This window comes from Tachypleus tridentatus, chromosome 12 (genome assembly GCF_004210375.1).
Source record: "Tachypleus tridentatus isolate NWPU-2018 chromosome 12, ASM421037v1, whole genome shotgun sequence".
Lineage (NCBI taxonomy): Eukaryota > Metazoa > Arthropoda > Merostomata > Xiphosura > Limulidae > Tachypleus > Tachypleus tridentatus.
Genome location: NC_134836.1, coordinates 42,935,884 through 42,958,616, shown reverse-complemented (window position 1 = coordinate 42,958,616; position 22,733 = coordinate 42,935,884). Strand labels below are relative to the sequence as shown.

Genomic DNA, 22,733 nt, shown 5'->3' with positions numbered 1-22,733 from the left:
CAAGAGTTGGCTGTGGGTGGTGATGACTAGCTGCCGTCCCTCTAGCCTTACACTTCTAAATTACGGACTGCTAGTGCAGATAGCCCTCGTGTAGCTTTGCGCGAAATTAAAAAAACAAACAGTCACGGAAATAAACCTGCGAATATTCAAGGATAATAAACGCTAGAAGCTGTTTACTGAAACCATTATTCAAATATTTCTGTACACTGTCAGTAAAAAGGGAACAATTTTTTTTCAGTCTTAATATAAACTAATTATTCACGGTATCACCACGGGTATCGAAACCCGGTTTTTAACGTTATAAGTCCGCAGACATACCGCTGAGCCACTGAAGGGCTAAAACAATATCAATGAAGTAATTTAGAGTCTTCAAGTAATCCAATTACAAATGTAAAATGTATGTTCCTAAATGTTTATAGATTTTTATGTACCTCTGCTCGCGTCACAAATAACGTAAGCTGCTGTAAATTATATATTTGCACAAAACTGACACATCCTGACAGTTTTAATATATATTTATATATTTTGATGATATATACATTTTGCTATCCAATGAGACAACGGTATGCCTGCGGACTTACAACGCTATAAACTGGGTTTCGATACCCGTGGTGGCCAGAGCACAGATATTTCTTTACGGCTAGTATGCAAACTCTCTCTTTGTTAACCTGAAAATGACCTACGAAGGTCGAAATGTTGATCTCTGCTTATCAATAAAAGTGTTAATACTCATACCAGCCGTTCTGAGATACATTTTTGTTTCATGTGGGTTTCTTTTCATCAAGAATATATCTCTTTGTGAAGCTTTGTACTCAGTTACAAACAAATAAACAAATATGTGAAACTGCATGCTTTGGTTACTTCTGTTTAAATATAGATTTCTAATAATACCTGTCGTTCGTTATTTGTGGTAATGACAATATTTTATCGTTACACTTTCTATAGGAAAATGAAACGACAAATATTTATTACATTTACTCACTTCTACACACACCCCATGTATACAAACGTCGTTGTTAAACAAAAGATAAATTTCATGTGCAAACAGTGAGCTGTTAACGTGGCTTAGAATGAGCTTGGATGATCCAAAAGTATTTAAAATGGTTAGATTTCGATCAATATTTTGTTTTCAAATAGGTCGACGTTTTCTTAGGTTTGTCGTATTTTATAAAAATTAGCACGAGATACATGCACTTCGCTGCTAGGATCAATGGCTTCTTCGGGTTTCACAGAGGCCCCTGATCGAACTTCTTCGCTATACTCGATTTCTTCTGTAGTTACTGCAAAGGAAGTCCGTAGTCGATAAAAATCCATTATGACACTCGCTACTGCTACCTGAGTACATGTAAATATCCGTCTTCAGAACTGGCTGCGTTGTATATTTTCTTTGAGGTATAAGAATTTCATGCTATTGCAACGGTAACACATTATTTTAAATTAATTTAGGTTTATATGCAGTTATCACCAATATCAGTATTATCTTATAAATACTATGAAGCATTTCTTTTTATTTCTATTTTATACACTTCGTCTACACTAAGCAAGAGAATCGAATCCAGTATTTTAGCGCTTTAAGTCTGTAGACTTATCTTTGTCCTACCGGAGGACTGAGGATTTATTTGTTTGTTATGAATATCGTGGAAAGCTACCCAATGGATATTTACGCTAGCCGTCCCTAATTTAGCAGTTAAAGACTAGAAAGAAGGCAGCTAGCTAGTCATCACCACCCACCGCCAATTCTTGGGCTACTCTTTTACCAACGAATAGTGGGATTGGCAGTAACTTTATAACGCCCCACGTCTGAAAGGGCGAGCATGTTTGGTTAGACGGGAATTCGAACGCGTAAGACTCAGATTTTGAGTCGAGAAACCTAACAACCTGGTCATACCGGGTCCGAGGAAGAGATAAAATTGGTGTAATACAAAGAATATTTGGTATAGGGAAGTTGGATATTGCAAAGCATCTTTACCTGTTTAAAATATACTAACGAGAATAAACGCGATCGTGAAGTTTATTTTCATACTTATTTGGGAAAAGTATTTGCTGAGAAATTATCTTAAGCAAAAGCTTTAATATTTCAATATCACTGTTAACTCTGATTAACAAGGCTATTAAATAGTTTTCTTTTACCAATAGAAAGATATAATTATTTTCAATTTTTTGTCAAAATTTACGATTTTAATTTCAGAAAGAAAAAATTTAAATATTGGTATATTATGGATTCTCTTACTGGTTAACTTATCACTGGCTCTGAATAACATCTCACCCTAAAGAAATATACAATAGTAAAATAATAGAAACAGTATTTCTAAATTTATAAGTATCTGTTTCTTTTCTCTTACACTGGATGAAATTCCACTTGAAGACCACAGAAATTATTTATACAAAGGCCCTTCTATTGCAATGTGTTAAGTTTCCACAGGTAAATATCGACATCAAGGTACAGGACCACGTTAAACCTTTCAGTTACTTGACTGTATCTCATTTTGCAGAATTTGCTAATTTTTTATTATATACACACTTGTTACAGAGCCTGCTATTACCTCCTTCAATGGCTTAAAAATCTACGTTCCAACTCATTGGATTATATATTGTCCTTAATTTTTTTCTCTATCTTTGGTGGACCCGGCATGGCCAAATGTGTTAAGACGTTCGACTTGTAATCTGAGGGTCGCGGGTTCGCATCTCTGTCGCGCCAAACATGCTCGTCCTTTCAGCCGTGGGGGCGTATAATGTGACGTTCAATCCCACTATTCGTTGGTAAAAGAGTAGCCCAAGAGTTGGCGGTGGGTGGTGATGACTAGCTGCCTTTCCTCTAGTTTTACACTGCTAAATTAGGGACGGCCGGCGCAGATAGCTCTCGAGTAGCTTTGCGCGAAATTCAAAAACAAAACAAACAAACAATCTATCTTTGTTGTGATTTACTGGGATATTAACCGACACCCTGGACTACTGTTCTCACGGAAAATATTTGCTGTATCTTTAAACCACAACTCACAAATTTAATTTTGATTTAAAATCAAATTGTGTATATTAAACTTAAGATACCCGCAGAAGCAAAACATTGGTTAAAATAATAATATATACATCGGGAGTGTTAAAGTCGTTTTTTTTTCTAAACTTTTTCACAAATTTAACTTTCTCTCCTATGACGTTTACCACCCTAACCTAAGACTTGTTTTCTGTAAAAGTTTCACTTCAAACAATGATATAAAAGTTACATTAGTTCCTTCGTTTTAAAGGATTTTCTTTCTCTAATGAATGTCACTTACTTTTATTTCTCACCACATTCTATATCCTCTCAAACTTGGTTATTTATAATCCTGTCTAAACACTATCAACAATCCTCAGGATCTTTCTGCCTCTTGTTCTGTTTTGTTTTTTAAATTTTATTCAAACTCTCTACATATAACTCTGTTTTTACCACTACTTCCAAAATGAAAGAACCCATCGTAGATGATCTCAGTTTCTCAATATATTCCAGACTCTTGATCTATCTTCGTTTATCTTATAGGTTTTGATATATTAAACCTAGACCTACCTTTGACTGCAGATTCGTACTGTCCTTGCATTTAAATCTGATCACTTTCCAGAATCTGATCTATCTTTCTATTCGGTTGTAGAAATGTATACAATAGCGAACATTTCTCTTCATCTTCGGTTACCACTAATTAAACATTCGAGACAGATTTTTAAAAAAAGTATCACCTAACGGAAAATTATTTATATATATATATCCGTCATTCCGAATTATGAGAGTTAAAACGACAGAACCAACTCTCAAAAGACCTATCATTATAGGTTCCAACGACAGACAAATAGTGCACTCTTCCTCAACCATGAAACGTATATAAATATATATTAAATATCCTAACCTCAACATTTTGATCTTTAATTATTAAGCACATTATACCATTTTTCCATTTGGCACGAAAATGAAATATATCTACTTCAAACTAAAGTTCCTTATAAACTGTTCTGATTGTTCTAACCAAAACTCTAACTTATAGTTCATAGCATAAAACATTGTGAGTAAAAAATATTTTGTTGGACTAGTTTGACTAATTTGACTACTTTTGAGGCTGATGGAATCAAGTCAAATTTCTAACTCACAAAAGTTATGTCTCATTCTGAGATCATGTAAAATGTTTATGACAAACGTAGTTATACAACTACTAGTTCCCAGCTTAAAACGATTTTCACCTGGTCAACGGTTATTCAACAGAGAATCAGACTCGCAACCCATTAAAACTTGTTTACTCGAATAAAACTAAAATATGACAAAACTTTTTGTAATGAAACCTGCGAACAAAGATCATGTTATTGCTATCCTGAACAAAGATAATTATGTTAATCAAGCAAATCAATAATGTAATTGTACAAATCATTATTTAAAAATCTGTTTAGACTTTAAACCCTAAATATGTTAAGACAAACATCTACTTAAGATGTGTTAAGTAGCTTGCAGTAAAACAAAATGCCAGCCACAAAACGTTGGTATTCCTAAAGTCCTATCCGGGAAAGAAACCACTTAGAACCATTCCGTTTTTACATGGTACTCTCAAACCTAGCAATCCTGGTGGCCCAATTATTTTTAACTTTAATATGCCGAGGGGAAAACATGTACATTTACGCAGAACATCATATGAAAGATATCTTTCAGGAATGCCATCTCACATTAAAGACACCGCACACTTTTTGAACTTGATGAGTGATATTAATTATAAAATCCGCTCCCTCAAAACATTTTACTCTTCACGATTGGTGTCTTTTCTCTATACACTAACATTCTACACGAAGAAGGCCTGAAATCTCTTAAATCTATCTTATTAAAACTAGTCAAACCTGGCACGCAAGTTATTTTCGAATTAGGTGAATTTGTTTTCATTACTTTGGATTCAGTAATCACTTTCTTATCTATACTATCGGAACCAAAATGACACAGCACTATATATGCCAATAGATTTATGGTAAATTTGCAAAAAAGAGAAAATGTTAGACAAGTTCTTTTGAAAACCAAATATCTGGAGTGGCTGTATAAATGATATATTTTCCATTTAGGTAGAAAACATAGGTCGTGCTTTTTCTTCGTAAACTACTTCATAGTTCAGATAAATTCATTCTCAGTTACTATTCTGCTCAATTTAGTTTGTGGGAGTAATTAGATTGTCTTAGAATGCTCATGTAAAAGCTGCACAAATGGATGTCTGGTTTTTAACTGATAGATCAGAGGGAAGACGTCCAGCCACTTTTGTATGGTGTAGCCCGGCATGGCCAAGCGTGTTAAGGCGTGCGACTCGTAATCTGAGGGTCTCGGGTTCGCATCCCTGTCGCGCGAAACATGCTCGCCCTTTCAGCCGTGGGAGCGTTATAATGTTACGATCAATCCCACTATTCGTTGGTAAAAGAGTAGCCCAAGAGTCGGTGGTGGGTGGTGATGACCACCCTTCTCTATAGTCTTACACTGCTAAATTAGGAACAGCTAGCACAGATAGCACTCGAGTAGCTTTGTGCGAAATTCAAAAACAACAACAACACAATACCACAATACTGTTAAAAACATGTTGAGAAAGCCAACAATGTTTCACATGATAAAGTCTTAAGACAATTCAGGGGTATGATTCCCCTCGGTGGACTCAGCTGATAGCCCGATGTTGCTTTGCTATAAGAAAACACAGACACACTTAAGACAATTTCCTTGCAAAAATTATTTTGAATCCCATTGAAATCTCTGTCAAATAAATTTAAACCAAAATATTTGTTACTCATTCAGCTTAACACAAAACAAACACGAACATTAGAATCCCTCTAGATCATGCTGGAGTCATTTATAACCAATCGATTGGAATAATCCTTGCAACAGTGTATTAAGAACGCTTTTTGGTCATTTCTATGATAAATCTAAATAAAGGCGCAAAACACATCACTTGTAGCACACACACAATCACACAGATTTAAAATAAACATTAATACCACGTTCAGGATGATAATTTTAATTTCAACATTAATAATATATTCAGCAGAATCCTAAACATAGACGAAATACGATACAACACGGAAACTGTTGAAAATGTTTTGATTATTATGAATACTCACAACATTGTTATCTTAAATATTTAACACGCAATTGTTATGTAACCTTTCTAACAACAAACGAGTGCGAAAGTTTGCGATGTATAATGGGAATTACTTTGGCATTAAAAAAAAAAATCTACATATATGCTTGAGCATGTATACAATTTGTTACTACATTTACCAATATCGATGGCTATCCGATTTGTTTTGAGTATATCACAAAATATGTTCAATAAAGAATGGCAGGCATCCATTCCTGTGTCGTGTTGATCTTCAAATTGGTTTATAAAATCATTGTTTCATGTTTTATTTTGCTTATGTTTCGATTGTAATGTTTACGACCACATAAATACTTAGTGAAATATGTATAGTTTATTATGTATATTTCTTAACTTTCTATGCGATCCCTTTGAAACTATAACCTATATAACTCCTCAGTAAACACCACTCCTAGTAAGAAAAAACACATTTGATGCTCAGTGTACGTTTAATAATACCTTGAATGATAATTTTTCTCGTCAGACTTATTCTCAGACATACATTCTCTGAGAAAGTTCGTATGTTTATGCATTGATGTTTTTGTTGTTTCTTTTGTATCGGAGGTACATCTTTCAGTTGCAACTTAGAAAAAATCAGAAACGAGGTTTAAAATTCTTGTCGTGTACATGTAAGGCCTATTTATTCAACATGTACAAATATTTATACACGTGCAAATAATAACATCTACAATGAAGAACTGATAATTATACTATTGTAAATGTATCACGAAAAATTTGTGTTGGAAGAGGTAAAGACATAATTTTCTCTTTATCCTATTTTTTATAAAAATGTACGAGTTTCTCAATAACTTCAAATTATTTCTGTATATCTGATTTTGAATTACGTAATACGTTTACTAATCTAATGAATGTAACATTATTAAATGAATTGGTGCGAAAAATCAAACATTAATTATTCGAGTCTTTAAATTCATAGTTTTCCCTTGTTTATACATAAGCTTCAAATATAACTGATGTACGCAAACAAAACACATAATTACAACGTAAGTTTATGCATGTAAGGCTTAGGCCTATGTTTATTTTAACATTTTCCATCAGGAGCACATTACTTATTCAATTTTTGTAAACATTTTATTTTTTTATGTATTGTAATGATTGTTTACCAATGTGTCACATATTTTTTGTCAGATTTTTATAGCACTTACCCATTGGCTACCATGTTGCTACTTCGGTTGCATACACAAGAAACCTCGCTTTTTTCCTAACTGTGTTTACCTCATGTTTATAAGCTTTACCATTGTTGTATAAATTTGTTTAATATTTGAGGTGCTTGAGTATTAGCTTATATCACATTTTTAGTGCGTTTATCAAATAGTTTATATTTAACTATAGATCGTGCCCGTAAGTGCTATGGGCATAGCACAGATAGCCCATAGTGTAGATTTCAATTTAAGAAGAAATAAACAAGTCTAAATCATAATGGCAACCCCAAGGAAAACTATCACATGTTTTATAAAAGTACTATCCCAGTGTAAATTACACGTAACAATAACATATTTTATCGATTTTCTTAAGATCCTCCCTTACCGAAACAATAAGACTCAGAGAAACCTATGTATCTCAATCATAAAGCTTATTTAGACAAAGGTTTGGTTAGATGCAATAGTTGGTTAAGGCACTGAATTAACTTTCTGTAAACACGTACCTCGCACATAAATATTCTTATTTCTATAAGCAGGTTTCATAAATTTAATTAATTTTGTAAAAGTTGGAATAAAATACAAAATAATAAAAATAAATAATATCTGTGAAGCATATTTCAAGGCAAAGAATCTGAGATGAGATGTGGAAACTATTTTGTTGCTAAAGGCTCAATAACATAGAACTGCACTAAATAGCTGCTATACATGTGGTTTATTCTCGTGACAGGAATAAAAGGCTAAACAGTTCTATATCTACATTCAAAATGCACCACAAAAGATGACCGATAATCAGTAATGGCTATAACAAAACACTACTCGTGTTTAATATTTGTTACTTAAAAACATTAATTAACCGGTAATCAAGACCATAAAACAAAAACATTAATTCAAGGAACATTTAACTTATTGATGTTGGTAATGTGGCATCAGCACATACAACTCTCTCAGCTTCACTTTCACCACGGAATACTTAATACGGTGAAATATTTCTTAATTTTAATGTCAGTAAATTATTTCACTTTCCTGCTCTGTCTAAGGTTTTCTAAAATACATTGGTAAAGTAAACATTTCTTCATATTAGCTAAATATAGTTGATCAAACATGTCAAGTTAAGTATTAATAGTGCTTTTATAACGTATTCACTATTCTTTTATTTCTTCTAATTACCATCTACCTTTCAAAATATCAAAATCACAGCATGTTTTAATTGTATTTTGCATCATGTAATAAATAACTCGACATTAAATTATATTTTTATAGTATAACCAGTTATAATATTATATTCTGGGTCTGTGGATTATAATAAAAAGCCAAGTGAGGTCCTGTTTTTGATACGAGTACTTTTCTTGAAATGATTATGAATATTAAGAGCCCAAACAGTTTTACCAGATTTATATTTCTGTTGAAAATGGGTTATATATATATATATATATTTGTTTTAATACAAGGAACTAACTATTATAGAACAAACTAACGTGCTAATACATCAACATGTTAACATTACTAAGAGCGGTAAAAATATTTCTTTAACACCTGTACATTATGTATATCAGAATTAGCCTCTTAACGTTTCTTTGTTTGAATTAAACACAAACCTACACAGTAGGCTAGCTGCCCGCCACAGGTATCGAAACCCGGTTTTTAGTGGGGTGAGTCCGGGGACATACCGCTTGTACTTTTAGGGGACAAGCATTTTTAGTGGGGTGAGTCCATTTATACTTCTAGGGGACAAGCATGCAAGGAACTTTTGGGATATTCAGGTCCTATGTCCTTATGTCAGTGTATAATTTTGTACAATAGTTAACGTATCATATAAAGATGTACTTTTTTTTACATATTTTTACATGTGTATATCATCACTCGAATTTCCAACCTTATCTCCCCTTAATATCCTCGTCATGGGTAATGTGTCTGATGAAACTGCTCAGTGTCTATATACCAGGAAGTGACAGAGAGGATTAACCTCCTGTATGCTATATATATATATATATATGAGTGTGTGACTTAAGTGTATTAGAAAAAGAGCAGCTGTGACTAACGATTATCGAAAATTATTTACATTAAATAAGTCAATTTTCTCGATTAATATTTCGGTCTTCTATGTATGGTATTAAACCTTCTTGATAAATAATTACCTTAATACTCCTGCACTAAATTAAGTTAATTAAAACTCTCCCAAACTAATCATTTTAAATTAATCAGCTGAGAACATGATGTATGTCTTCTCTCCATCAAACCCACTTGTCACAAATATACTTATAAAGTGATAAAGATTAAAAAACTTTGACCTTTAGTCTTACACTGCTAAATTAGGGACGGCTAGCACAGATAGCCCTCGAGTAGCTTTGTGCGAAATTCCAAAACAAACAAACAAACAAACGTTTTCTTATTTGAGGTGTTTTTTGATATATCAAATTTCAGTTTGGGAAAAGAAGAGAGGGCATTGTTTTATTTACTATAAATAAACAAAGACATAAGAATGTTAATATTTTATATGCTTTGTTTACAGCGTTTTAGAATTTCTACTATACTTTCTTTCGAGCTGAACCACATTGTGAGATATCGTATTTTATTATTATATTTCAACAAACAGAAAATAAATAAAATTACCAACCGGTATTGTTACTTTTAAATTTCATAACAATACATATTAACGGAAAAAAACCTGAAATATACCGTTTATTTATGCACATATTAATTTATTAACAAATTCCAAAGACGAATAACCGTTATTTTTGGATATATGAAACATGTTATTCGGTAAAATATAAATAATTTTTTTCACGATCCCTATTTAGTTAAAATTATTCATCAAACATATTTTCGAGACAAAAATGAACGAGTTTTTTGTATCAGTGACTTGATGTCATTGTCAGTTAAAAACAATCTAAATTAACAGAGTCTGTTATATGTGAAAACATTAATCAAAAATGTATTTAGATATTATTAAATTTATGAGAAATAAATATACTGTTTTCTAAGTACGTATTACTTTTTCATTCGTACTGCCACAATTTTAAATGGATATACAGATTGTGCCGTCCCCCGCTAGTACAGCGGTAAGTCTACGGATTTAAAAACTAAAATCAGGGGTTCGATTCCCCTCGATGGGCTCAGCAGATAACACGATGTGGCTTTGCCATAAGAAAGCACACAAACACATAGATTGTGCCATGCATGCAAAGTTCTGAATATGAAATGTGTAATAAGTCTGGGTGTGTGTAACTTTCATCTTAAAACATTGATCGTGTATATGAATCTTCACTTAAGCCACGTCTCTGTTGACATCATTTTAACTTATCTCCAAGTCAGGGTTCTTAACATTTTTATAACTCGAAAACCTTTTCATGGAGTCGAACAATTCGCGACTCTCAAGTTTTCTGTCACCTGTAGTGAACGATTTGAAGTGGTATGAGTAAAACCCTTCCATTATGTAAATGTTTAATATACGGGTCTTTAAAAGCATTTTGTTAAAATAAACCTCCAGTGTTCTACGTTTCAAAAGCAAGTTGGTTGACAATTGCTTAAACTATGATTTATACACGTTTATTTTACTACAGCTTTTCTGTACTTCAGATAATTAAATCGCAGTATTTGCCCTTTAAGTGAGGTAAATCCTAATATATTTTTGGTGTTACTTTCATTAACATTATTGTTTACAATGTCTAGTATATCTAGATTTATTTTTTATTATGCTTTTATATTATAGAAGTTGTTTGGTTTTGTCAACTTAGGTAGGTTGTGGATTTAGAAATAATTTAAATTCCCTAAATTGTCTGAACGTCAACAGATATTTCTGACTCTATGGCCAAATATTATTGTTAACAGCGAAAATAACCCACTGACAAAACAATGTATTCTGGTCTTTATAAGTAAAAATGTATTTAAAGTATATTTATTGAGCTCTACTCATTAACTGGTTGACTTTTTTTAGTTTTGATCCAATTTTAAGTTAATGTAGGTTATGTACTTGCAAGCTTATGACAAGAATTAATATATTTATTGCTGTTTAAATATATAGTTTCAACTGTTTATGTTTTTTCTTAGCTGTTGTTGATTACTAAATGATAAAGAAACCTGAAATGCAATTGATTTCTTATCAGTAATCAAAAATTAGCAAATGGTGAACAAGTCTGTTAATTTTGTACTTTTAATTGAAAAGTACCCACGTATATTAATGAACTTCAAACACCTTTCATTAATATATGCCATTTAATCAAGTTACAAAATAAGAGTTTAGAATTACAATTGCAACTCTCAACTTGAGCGCCATCTTATAAACATAAAAGGGCCCGGCATGGCCAAGCGTGTTAAGGTGTTCGACTCGTAATCCGAGGGTCGCGGGTTCGAATCCCGATCGCACCAAACATGCTCGCCCTCCCAGCCGTGGGGGCGTTATAATGTTATAGTCAATTTCACTATTCGTTGGTAAAGAGTAGCCCAAGAGTTGGCGGTGGATGGTGATGAGCCCTAGTCTTACAGAATTAGGGACGGCTGGATGGCAAGCTTTGCGAAATTCAAAAACAAAACAAACAAACAAACACAAACACTAAACACCATATCAGAGCTTCATAAGATTCAGCCATAATAGTCCCCAGTTTGAAACTACTGACATAAAAGATAAAATTGTTACTAGTCAGTAGTTCCCACCGCCACAACAGCTTTATCCGACACTTTGAACTCAATAATGGAATTGGCTATCTCTTTTATAACATGTTCACATCTGAAAGTACACAACATACCGAACGGCATCACATTCCAACTCTAAATTCCTCGATACGCAGCCCGATACGCTAACTAATAAACTATATCCGACTATTATTATTTTTAATTGCAATTTTTTCTTGATTATGCTACGTCAATTTTGTGGGATGAAATATAGTTGACAAGCTCAGTTGTACAAAGATTTATTTTGCTTTATTTAGTGATAACTGTTGTATCATTAAAACAATTTCCTTCTCAGTGGAACATCTTCCGTTCTCAACTATTGTTTGTTATTACACGGAAACAAAAATTATGATAAGAACAGACAGAAGATGGATCGTTCTTCGTGTGTTTTGAACGTGTTCTAATAACCCTGGATGTAGGTACCACGTATGTCTGTCATTACGATGTCTGTAAGGAAGGATGAACAATAGAATGGTGTGCTGTGGTCACTACACATAATGAATATGTCACACGTTATAGAAAAATAATAGAAACTTAATGGCATGATTTATAATTACAAATAAAAGTATAAACACTTTTATAATTTGTGTAGCGCGCCCCCGCATAGAATTTCTAATGAGAAACCAAAACATATTGTTACTCAAAGGCCAAAAGCAAGTAGTTTGTTGAAGAAATAGGTTAACATGCATTTATGAATTGCCTTTTCTCAAACAATTATTCTAATAATATTTTTTGTTTATTAGGCAAAAAACAAACGACTTGTAAGCTAGGAACGTCAATCAAGCCTGAAGCAGACGTATATTGTTGTCCTATCTTTAATTATCAATACATATAAATAGAGTTTGTAATAAGACAAACGAGATATTAAATCTCAATTTATCGATTTTATATTAACAAACACAACTTTTTATGACGTTTATGCAATGCAAACGTGTTTACATTATAAATGTTTCGCATACTGTCTTTGGCAACGTAAACTTTTCTCTAAAATACATAACTCAATAAAAGCAAATATTGTAATTTTCAACGCACACTTCTCGATGGACATTATGAATTGCATTTTGTTAGGATAAATTTATTTATTAGATTAATTTTTAACACACCTGTTACTGAAATAATAAGCAGATATGCCAAACAAAGTTTCTGGAAACGTATTTGAATTTCCTCTGAGATAATTTTTATGTGAGTTGTGGGAAAATGCACACATAAGACGTTGAAAAACAGCGTGCTCATATTAGTAAAAAAAAAAAAAAAAAAAAGCTAACTGACGTACTTTGATACATAACGTGTTTTTAGTCAAAAGTATAATATTTGTGTACATATTATCTCAAATTTTGACCATAACAGTTGTATTTTGAATCAGTTTGGATTCAGTAGTCTTTAAGTAAATGTGCGGGTTTGTAAGTTTATATATTTGCTTCTCAAATACCCGAGTAACTGTAAAGGTTTGATATCTTATATGTTTGTTTCTATTTTACCATGAAATTGTACAGGTTTGTTAGTTTATTTACCCTCGTATTTACCAGGGTAAATGTGCAGTTTTTGTTAGTTTATGTGTTTTCTTCTAATGTATTCATCTAATTACAAAGTATTATGTCGTTTATCAGAATCGACTGGCGTATTTAAACATAAAAATATAATAAGATCTTATGATTCTTTCTGGAATATCTTGTACCTTGTGTATATATTTTTTACAGTTAAAGAGTTTTCATCATACCATACCTAGTATTATCTATCACACCATACCGAGTAACATCATACCATACCTGGTATCATCATACTATACCTATTATTATCATACCATACCTAGTATCATCACACCATACCTAGTATTATCACGAAAGTGATGCTGGCCATTCAGGTATTTTAACTTGTACTTTGTTCATCAACAGCATTATTTCAGCTCCTGAAACCAAACTTAAAACTACTATATTCTGTTCCTTTCGCTCTTTCCCCAAATTCCTACAACTAATGACGGTTAATTGTTTGTGTTGAGGTTAACCACAAAGCTACACAATGGACTACTTGTGTTCTGCCCATCACAGGTATCGAAACCCTGTTTTTAGCGTTGTAAGCCTGCAGACATACCACTTTGCCACTGAGAGGCCTGACGAGTGAACTTGGGGATTTCTTAAATGTGCATTTTTATTCCTAATTCTCCTCATAAATGTCCTCTTTGCTACTTAGACAATGGCTTATTAACATGCTTGCTTAATTTGCACATTAACTGACAACAAGCAGTTCAAGTATTAGTTTTAAATTAGAGCTTTTAGATACACATGAATTCGACATTAGTGCACAAAAAATATACTTTCTCTTTTGTAATCAGCATGTTTTTCTGTAATTAAACCTTCTGTTTTGTTTTAGACTTAAGATATTTATTCACCTTAAGTGTACTTCATTCTTTTATGTTTAATAATCTAATTTTCAAGCCAGTAAATATAATTTCAGTAGTTATCAATCAACTGTATCTTAATAGTTACGAAGATTAATAACAAATGTAATAATATCCCAGAGTCTTATCTCAAGTCAAGGTCTTCTACGAAGTAACCGTGTAATTGTGAAAAAAAGTAATTCTAACTATATTCAATTATCCTCCAATAAAATAAGACAAACCTATGCAAAAGCAAAGTATAGTTCTGCAAGTTAATGTGTATAGATATATATATATAGTACTCCATTACATTCAGTAACGCTGAACCTTTTAAACGTGTTATGTTTTACAAAGTCTTTGACACACGTGTATATTCATGCAAAACATTGTATTTTTGCATGTTCTGTTTTGTCTTCAACGCAACTTTGGTACTACGAGTAGTTTTCTTTTATTTTAGTACCCACTACGAAATAAAATTACATTTTGGAAAGTGACATGACTGTTGTCTCTAGACGTTATTTACTATATAAATGATAGAAAACAACCATTAATGTGGAGATGCGACGACACTTACATTCTTGGCGCGTTTTGAGTGACGTGAATAACAATAAAACTTTTAATGAGGTACCTACTGAAATCGTATGATGAACCACCTTATCGAAGTGGGGAACGTTCCAGGTGATTCGATAGTAAGACCACCTACTTTTTGCATCGTAGTTTTCAACATTGTACTGAGTTGGACGGTAGCAATGACGAAGTTTAGCTACTCCCCTCGTCAAATGTTCTATTCTTAAACTTTAAACACAAACTAAATTCCTCTAGGTCATAGTTTTTCGGGCCTGATTTGGAGATAGAATTTAATTAGCTTCGTTAGTGAGGGATGACAGCCAATTAGATATCAAACGGTGGCTGAGGTTAATTGCATTTGTTGTTCAGTTAGGAAGCATTACACGAAATTTTAAAGTTTCCTCTATCGTGATTACACTAGCTTCAAGTTTCGTATAGATAGATGATGCTTTAGTTAATTGGCTGAACTATGAGATAAAACAGACAGACAAGAATGTAAAAGTGAAACACAAAAATCGACAAGGAAAAGAATAAAAGTAGCCGTTTCTTTAATTGAAGTGCACATCAATTTGGAATGCCACGACAACATTTTGGTTGATTTTTTTTATCTCATCATGAAAAACAAAAACACTAGCTGAATACCGTACTGGGTCAATAATTCAGTGCTGTGTACATTAAAGATAATGTGCGTTTATCAACTAACCTCAGATTCAACATTAATACTGAATGACATTTGAATCTTTTTCTTATCCGCTTGTAAATTAGTCCAAGGAAAAGTAATAATAATCGAATTTGAACACAAAGAAAGATAGTAATCATAAAGGCCCGGCATGATCAGGTGTGTTAAGGCGTTCGACTCGTAATCTGAGGGTCGCGGATTCGAATCCCCGTCGCACCAAACATGCTTGCCCTTTCAGCAGTGAGGGCCTTATAAAGTACGATCTATCCCACTATTCGTTGGTAAAAGAGTAACCCAAGGGTTGGCGGTGGGGGGTGATGACTAGCTGCCTTCTCTGTAGTCTTACACTGTTAAATTAGGGACGGCTAGCACAGATTACACTCGAGTAGCTTTGTGTGAAATTCACAAACAAATAAACCTTTACTGCATGGGTTTTTAATCATGTGAGAGATCTTAAAAGTAAATCCATAAGTGTTTAACAAAATATGAGAACAAAGGTGCTGCATTTCAAATGGAATTTACTCGAACAAATTTATTATTATTATTCCGAAGGTGTGTAAGCCTATAATAAAATACTTTAAAGCTTTGAATACATATGTATAACTACATTTAAGATAGATTGTTAGAAGATAATATTTATGCTTCTCTGTGTTTTTAAGGTAGTTTATATTATGTGATTGTAACCAATACTTGCAAATGAGCCATTTACTTCAACATTTATGTGTTACTACAATTAAAATCTTATGCATAGACTGAATATTAATTTGAAAATCAGCGTATTTAATTATATTGAAAGGTTGTCGTGTGTTTTCATATGTTGGTAATTTAGGGTTAGCAATGTGTTTTTATGAGTTGTCACTTAAATTTCTACACTTTTTATTTTACGCGATTATAGGTTGAGTCAACGTGAAAGTTTTTTTTTTGGTTTTCTCTGTTTTGTGATAAGCATATCGTATCCTTTTGGGAATTAATTTTATGTGATTAGAGATTCAGACTACGCGAAAGATATTTTCTGTTTATATATTTTAAATGTATTTGAAACTTTTGCTTTATTTAATTTATATTAAGTGTCAGGGTATTAGAGGTAAACACACACACACACATATATATATATATATATAATTTAGGTTATTTGGATCCAGTTTTTTTAACACGTTGACGCAAATGTGAGTAAAATAAAAATCTTAAAGAAAATAATTTATACCATGTTTTCTTAATATGTAACAATTAAATGTTGCGTACAAAACAGCCTTATTTATTACTATTTTCACAAAGCAAACAAAACAATAACTCATGTACGTTTTCCTTATTAAAAACCGTATGTTTGACCTAATGTATTTAATTATTATTACGCACAAGGCTATTTGCGCTCCGCCCATCTGTAGTACAGAAACATAATTTGTAGTCTTAAACATAAGAACAGGTATGTCAATATGAATTTTATGCTCAACGACCTAAAAATATTGATAAGATTATTAGTTCAAACGAACAAGGAACAGTTTTAAACTTTCAATATCTGGTTTTCAAACCTCATGTATCGTTAGTATAAAATTTGCGAGTTAGAAATCTGGTAAAAGAAAGAAAACTTGTGGTTATCAATAGTTACGTTGAAAACTACTTAATACTTTTACTTAAGACAATGTGACAAAATATAAAAAAAAAGATTTATATCAGCTTAGTCATGAATACATATTATTCTTAGTATTATGAAGTGAAAATAAACTTTTGTTTTAGTGCTAGAAACGAATGCATACTCCAAAGAGTGACTGAAAATTTTTGGTAGAATTTTATTTATAATTTCGTATAAATCAAACAAACATTACATTGCTGGACAATAATAATAGCAGATGTTTGGTAAAACCAAGTGGATAATAATAACACTTAAAATATTCATTTTAAAAGTATTTCCATATTATGTACATTCAAAATAGATATAAAATACTTACTTTTTAGTTTTAAAAACTCTGGATCTTCTTTACGAAGTAAAATTACGTGTACCTTGATGAAACTTTGTAGAATGAACAGCAACTGCCTGTTGCCGTCCATTCTACAAAGTTTCATCCTGAATACTCTGCCTTAACAATCTGTCAGAGAATACGTCATAGATAAATCTATGAAATGATCATTAGACTACCCTGGTTGTAACATAAAATAACAATTATGTGGTTTGTCTATTACATTTTACAAAACAACTATAGCTAAGGAACAAGTTGAGACTCAATCACAGATCTTCATACTTATAATTTAGAAAACTCATGGATTATGGGTTTTCGAATACGTTTTGTAATTGAGATTACACTTCTTTATGTTATCTCCCAAACCAACGACTCTGGATGAGTGTCTCACACTCGTTAGATCCCAAAGGAGATCGATCAGCTCTGAATAATTTCTATTCAGTTTTCCTAGAAGTACCATTCTGAACTTAACCATCTTCCTCTACAAAGTATTAGAAATAGAATAGGGGAAGAGTGTAGCCAGTGGCTCGATTGATGTCCCGTTGATAGACGAGGGGCCAAAAGTCCAGTGCTTATATCGACGTATTAGAGTTCTTTGTGCCAGTGAAAAACAAATATTACTAAATACTCTAAATAAATTCACCAAGTTTAAACTTTCTCTGAATATAGAAAATTAATTCAATAAGTGAAGTAAGATAAATCAGACATTCTACACTAAATTAAAATAACTGTTGATATTCAACGACGCGTTTGATTTAGCTTCAAATTTCGTTATATGAAACTTTCACGTTGATTTTGAAATCGTATTAAGATATAAAAATCAGAAATTATTTGATGTAAAAGAAATAAAGAAGCGTTACAAGCCAATAAGCTTAATAATGATAAAAACTCTTCTGGTAAGCTATGACGTTGCTTATTTGTTTCGGTGCAAAGCCACACAATAATCTTTCTGCACTATGTCGTTTGCATTGCATTTTATATCAACATCAAAATTGCTAAAGTTAACATGCTAGACAATACACATATGAAGAGCAAACGTTCACGTCATGTTATATATATATATAAATCGTTTTCTTCACTTTGGGGCAGTGAGTACATTAAAAGGGGCCTAGTGGCACAGTGGTATGCTTGCGGGCTTATACTGCTAGAAATCTAGTTTTGATACCCGTAGTGGGCAGAGTACAGATAGCCCTTTGTGTAGATTTATGCAGAGCAAATCCAATAAACATTATAAGGGTGACAGTATAATCTCACTATTCAGTCAGATAAGACTGACCAAGAGTTGACAGTGGGTGAAAATGACTGTCTTTCTTTCCTCTAGTCAAATAAAACAGTCTAACACCTACAAAGTTGAGTTGTTTTTCAATTGATACCTGTGAAAAACATTGGGATATGCATGAGAATATCGAACAGTTCCCTGAAATGTGGTGGCAACAGCTTCAATATCTTTAATGTGTTGATTTTCATCAAACTTTATCTTTTCATGTTAGCTTATTTTGTTTATCATGCATTTCTTTTCTTTATTTATACTGAATTAATATGTTTAATTCTTACGAATTCGATATCGAAAAAGTGTATAATTATTTAACATGGTCGTTTTATATAGTTTTATATTTTATGCAAATTACCTGATATTATATATAAAAAAACAGAATTCGTAATATCTCACGCATTTATTTTTATGAAATTGTTTCATTATTGCGAACAATTAATATAAGATTATGGAAAATAAACAATCAAACACACCTCTTTTAAGAGTCGCCAGTGCCTCAGTGCTAAATCGGAAGGCTTATAACTTGAAATTCGGAATTTGGTACCTGTAGTAAGCACAGCAAAGTTAACCCCATTGTGTAACTTTATGTTTAACAGCAAACAAGCAAATAAAAATCTGAAAAAGAAACTGTTCGTTCATAGTACTAGATGAGATACAAAATACACTAGCAGTTATTTTTATTATAGTTCTAAATAAATATTAAACAAAATGGGTTCGCGACAAACAGGGTGGAGTTCTTCAAGCATCCAGTTGAAATTAATTTTCACTCTATTATTCATTAACCAACATTTCTGGTTTTTCAAGTGCCCTTTAGATTTTTTTGTTTGTTTGGAAATTTCGCACAAAGCTACTCGAGGGCTATCTGTGCTAGCCGTCCCTAATTTAGCAGTGTAAGACTAGAGGGAAGGCAGCTAGTCATCACCACCCACCGCCAACTCTTGGGCTACTCTTTACCAACGAATAGTGGGATTGACCGTCACATTATACACCCCCACGGCTGGGAGGGCGAGCATGTTCAGCGCGACGCGGGCGCGAACCCGCGACCCTCGGATTACGAGTCGCACGCCTTACGCGCTAGGCCATGCCGGGCCGCTCTTTAGAAAGCAGATCCTTTATGGTTAGGTTATACTTTGTGTTATCACTAGCCTAAGACTTCATAATCACTCTTTTAATTATATTTTTGATGCACATGCACGTGCAACGTGATTTAGGTTGACCGTTTACCATTCCGCCCTGTAATTATCAAGAAGAGGTAACTTAACATTCATTTTAGTTATGTAATCATTGTTTCAATTCCAAACACCAGGGGAAACGTTCAGTCCGAATGTACGTGCAGACAGACTTATATGAACAATAATTATCTCATTAAATCAAAAAAATGACAAATTAACAAGTGCCAGCTAATGCCTGGTAGATAATGTATTTGTTTCAAAATAGTCGCAAAAATTACTCAATGATCTATCTGCGCTAGATCCCAAATTTTTTATCTTATAGACTATAGAAGTAATGCAGCTATTCAAGAGTGTCCGTCGCTAGATTTGTGTATTCCTGTCCGATTAAATAGTGAGATTTGACATTAGTTTTATAAAACACCAACATTCTAAAGTATAGATATACATTCAAACCACGTTAAAAATTACGTCACACCGCGTTAGTTTCATAAAAAACGACGAAAGATTCAAGAAGTGTAAATCTGTTTAGGATGGACTATTTAATAAAAATTTGGGACCTTACATAGTATTAAATTCTTTTAAAATTAAGGGTTTATTATTAACTACATTATTTGAATAATGACCGTTTTGTTTAGAATATGAGATTGAAGAGACTGGATTTTCTTTCAGTAGACAAGGTATCATGGTCATAACAAAAGTCCATGAAACTAAAATCATGTATAACAGTTAGTATTTTTGTTTTAGAAAAACTCTGTTTTCGTATAATTAGTTTCGCAGGCTTATACTTAGTTTATTTGAAATATGCGTTCAGTCTTTGACCGCCTTTGTAATAGAAAAATAACATTTATTTAAGAAATGTAGTTTTATTATTTTATAAAATATAAAAGGTCGCTTTTAAATGACATTATAGGAATGACAAAATGTTTCTCATTTTGGTTTTACAGTGATTATAAATAACACTTTGGTGTGCTATAGTTTAAAATTTGTTTTACACTAAAATAATTTCATACGTAGTGAAATACAAATTACAAACCAAGTATGATAAAAGGTGGTACTGGGTATGTAATACATACTACGTAAAATGATATAAACAATAAACATATCATAAGAACAAGTGACCTTCAAATAAAACCCAAAAAAGTACGTAAGTAAAAAGACACTCGAAATGAATTATATAATTTAGGAATAGAGACATAGGGCATAATTCTAATTGTACATAGATCACATAGTGAAAGGTTAAATTACTCTCAGGTTTGTGAATACTAAGGATCAGTCCCAGTTTGAAATATGGTCATCTGGGGAATTAGAGTAACCTAATGTGTGGCTTGTCAGTACCATTATCAGAGTAACCTAATGTGTAGCTTATCAATACCATTATCAGAGTAACCTAATGTGTGGCTTGTCAATACCATTATCAGAGTAACCTAATGTGTGGCTTGTCAATACCATTATCAGAGTAACCTAATGTGTGGCTTGTCAATACCATTATCAGAGTAACCTAATGTGTAGCTTATCAATACCATTATCAGAGTAACCTAATGTGTAGCTTATCAGTACCATCATCAGAGTAACCTAATGTGTGGTTTGTCAATACCATTATCAGAGTAACCTAATGTGTGGCTTGTCAATACCATTATCAGAGTAACCTAATGTGTGGCTTGTCAGTACCATTATCAGAGTAACCTAATGTGTGGCTTGTCAATACCATTATCAGAGTAACCTAATGTGTAGCTTATCAATACCATTATCAGAGTAACCTAATGTGTGGTTTGTCAATACCATTATCAGAGTAACCTAATGTGTAGCTTATCAGTACCATCATCAGAGTAACCTAATGTGTGGCTTGTTAATACCATTAGCAGAGTAACTTAATGTGTGGCTTGTCAATACCATCATCAGAGTAACCTAATGTGTGGCTTGTCAATATCATCATCAGAGTAACTTAATGTGTGGCTTGTCAATACCATCATCAGAGTAACCTAATGTGTGGTTTGTCAATACCATCATCAGAGTAACCTAATGTGTGGTTTGTCAATACCATCATCAGAGTAACCTAATGTGTGGTTTGTCAATACCATCATCAGAGTAACCTAATGTGTGGTTTGTCAATACCATCATCAGAGTAACCTAATGTGTGGCTTGTCAATACCATCATTACTGCTGAGTGCTGAACCCAATCGCCTTCTGTTCGGTTTTAATGTGACCATTCCTGTTCTTGTTTCAAAAGAAATACCCAAACAATTCCGTTTGGGATGGAAAAGATTGGCATGTCATTCAATTTTTTGGTCTTTCGCTCCTCTCTATTCGTCATTATTGAAAGAGCAAACGCTGGATTCTGTAGCCAACTCTAAAGCCTCTTAGATTTTTATTACATTTGTTAAATTTCTAATGGTGCTCCTTATTGACTTTTGAAGGCATTCTCTGATCATTATTATAAAGATGAGATAGTCAATTCAGAAGGAATCGACTCAGTCAGCCAAGATTAATGACTTTATACCCAGTATTAGACATTCTGTGTACGGTATCTAATGAAAGGAGGTTTGTGAACGAATGTTAACTGATTTGTTTATCACATTTGTTGTACTAAACAGTGGAGAGTAAAATAAACATAAAGAATAAATGTAATAACAAAAAATTATGTTATGCAACTTTGAAATCGATCTATGTCTCTAATACATTTGATAAAGGAACTAATTAATTAAAAAGACAACACGGACAACAAAGAGAGTCAACTTCTAAAAAACATTTACAGTCTTAACGAAAGATGAC

The 22,733-nt window shown here is 32.7% G+C and overlaps 1 long non-coding RNA gene across 1 annotated transcript in view; it reads left to right on the top strand.

The window, feature by feature from the left end:
* LOC143233142 (uncharacterized) overlaps positions 1 to 22,733 on the top strand; it is a 46,034-nt gene that overhangs the window by 631 nt on the left and 22,670 nt on the right. The window lies entirely within an intron of this gene.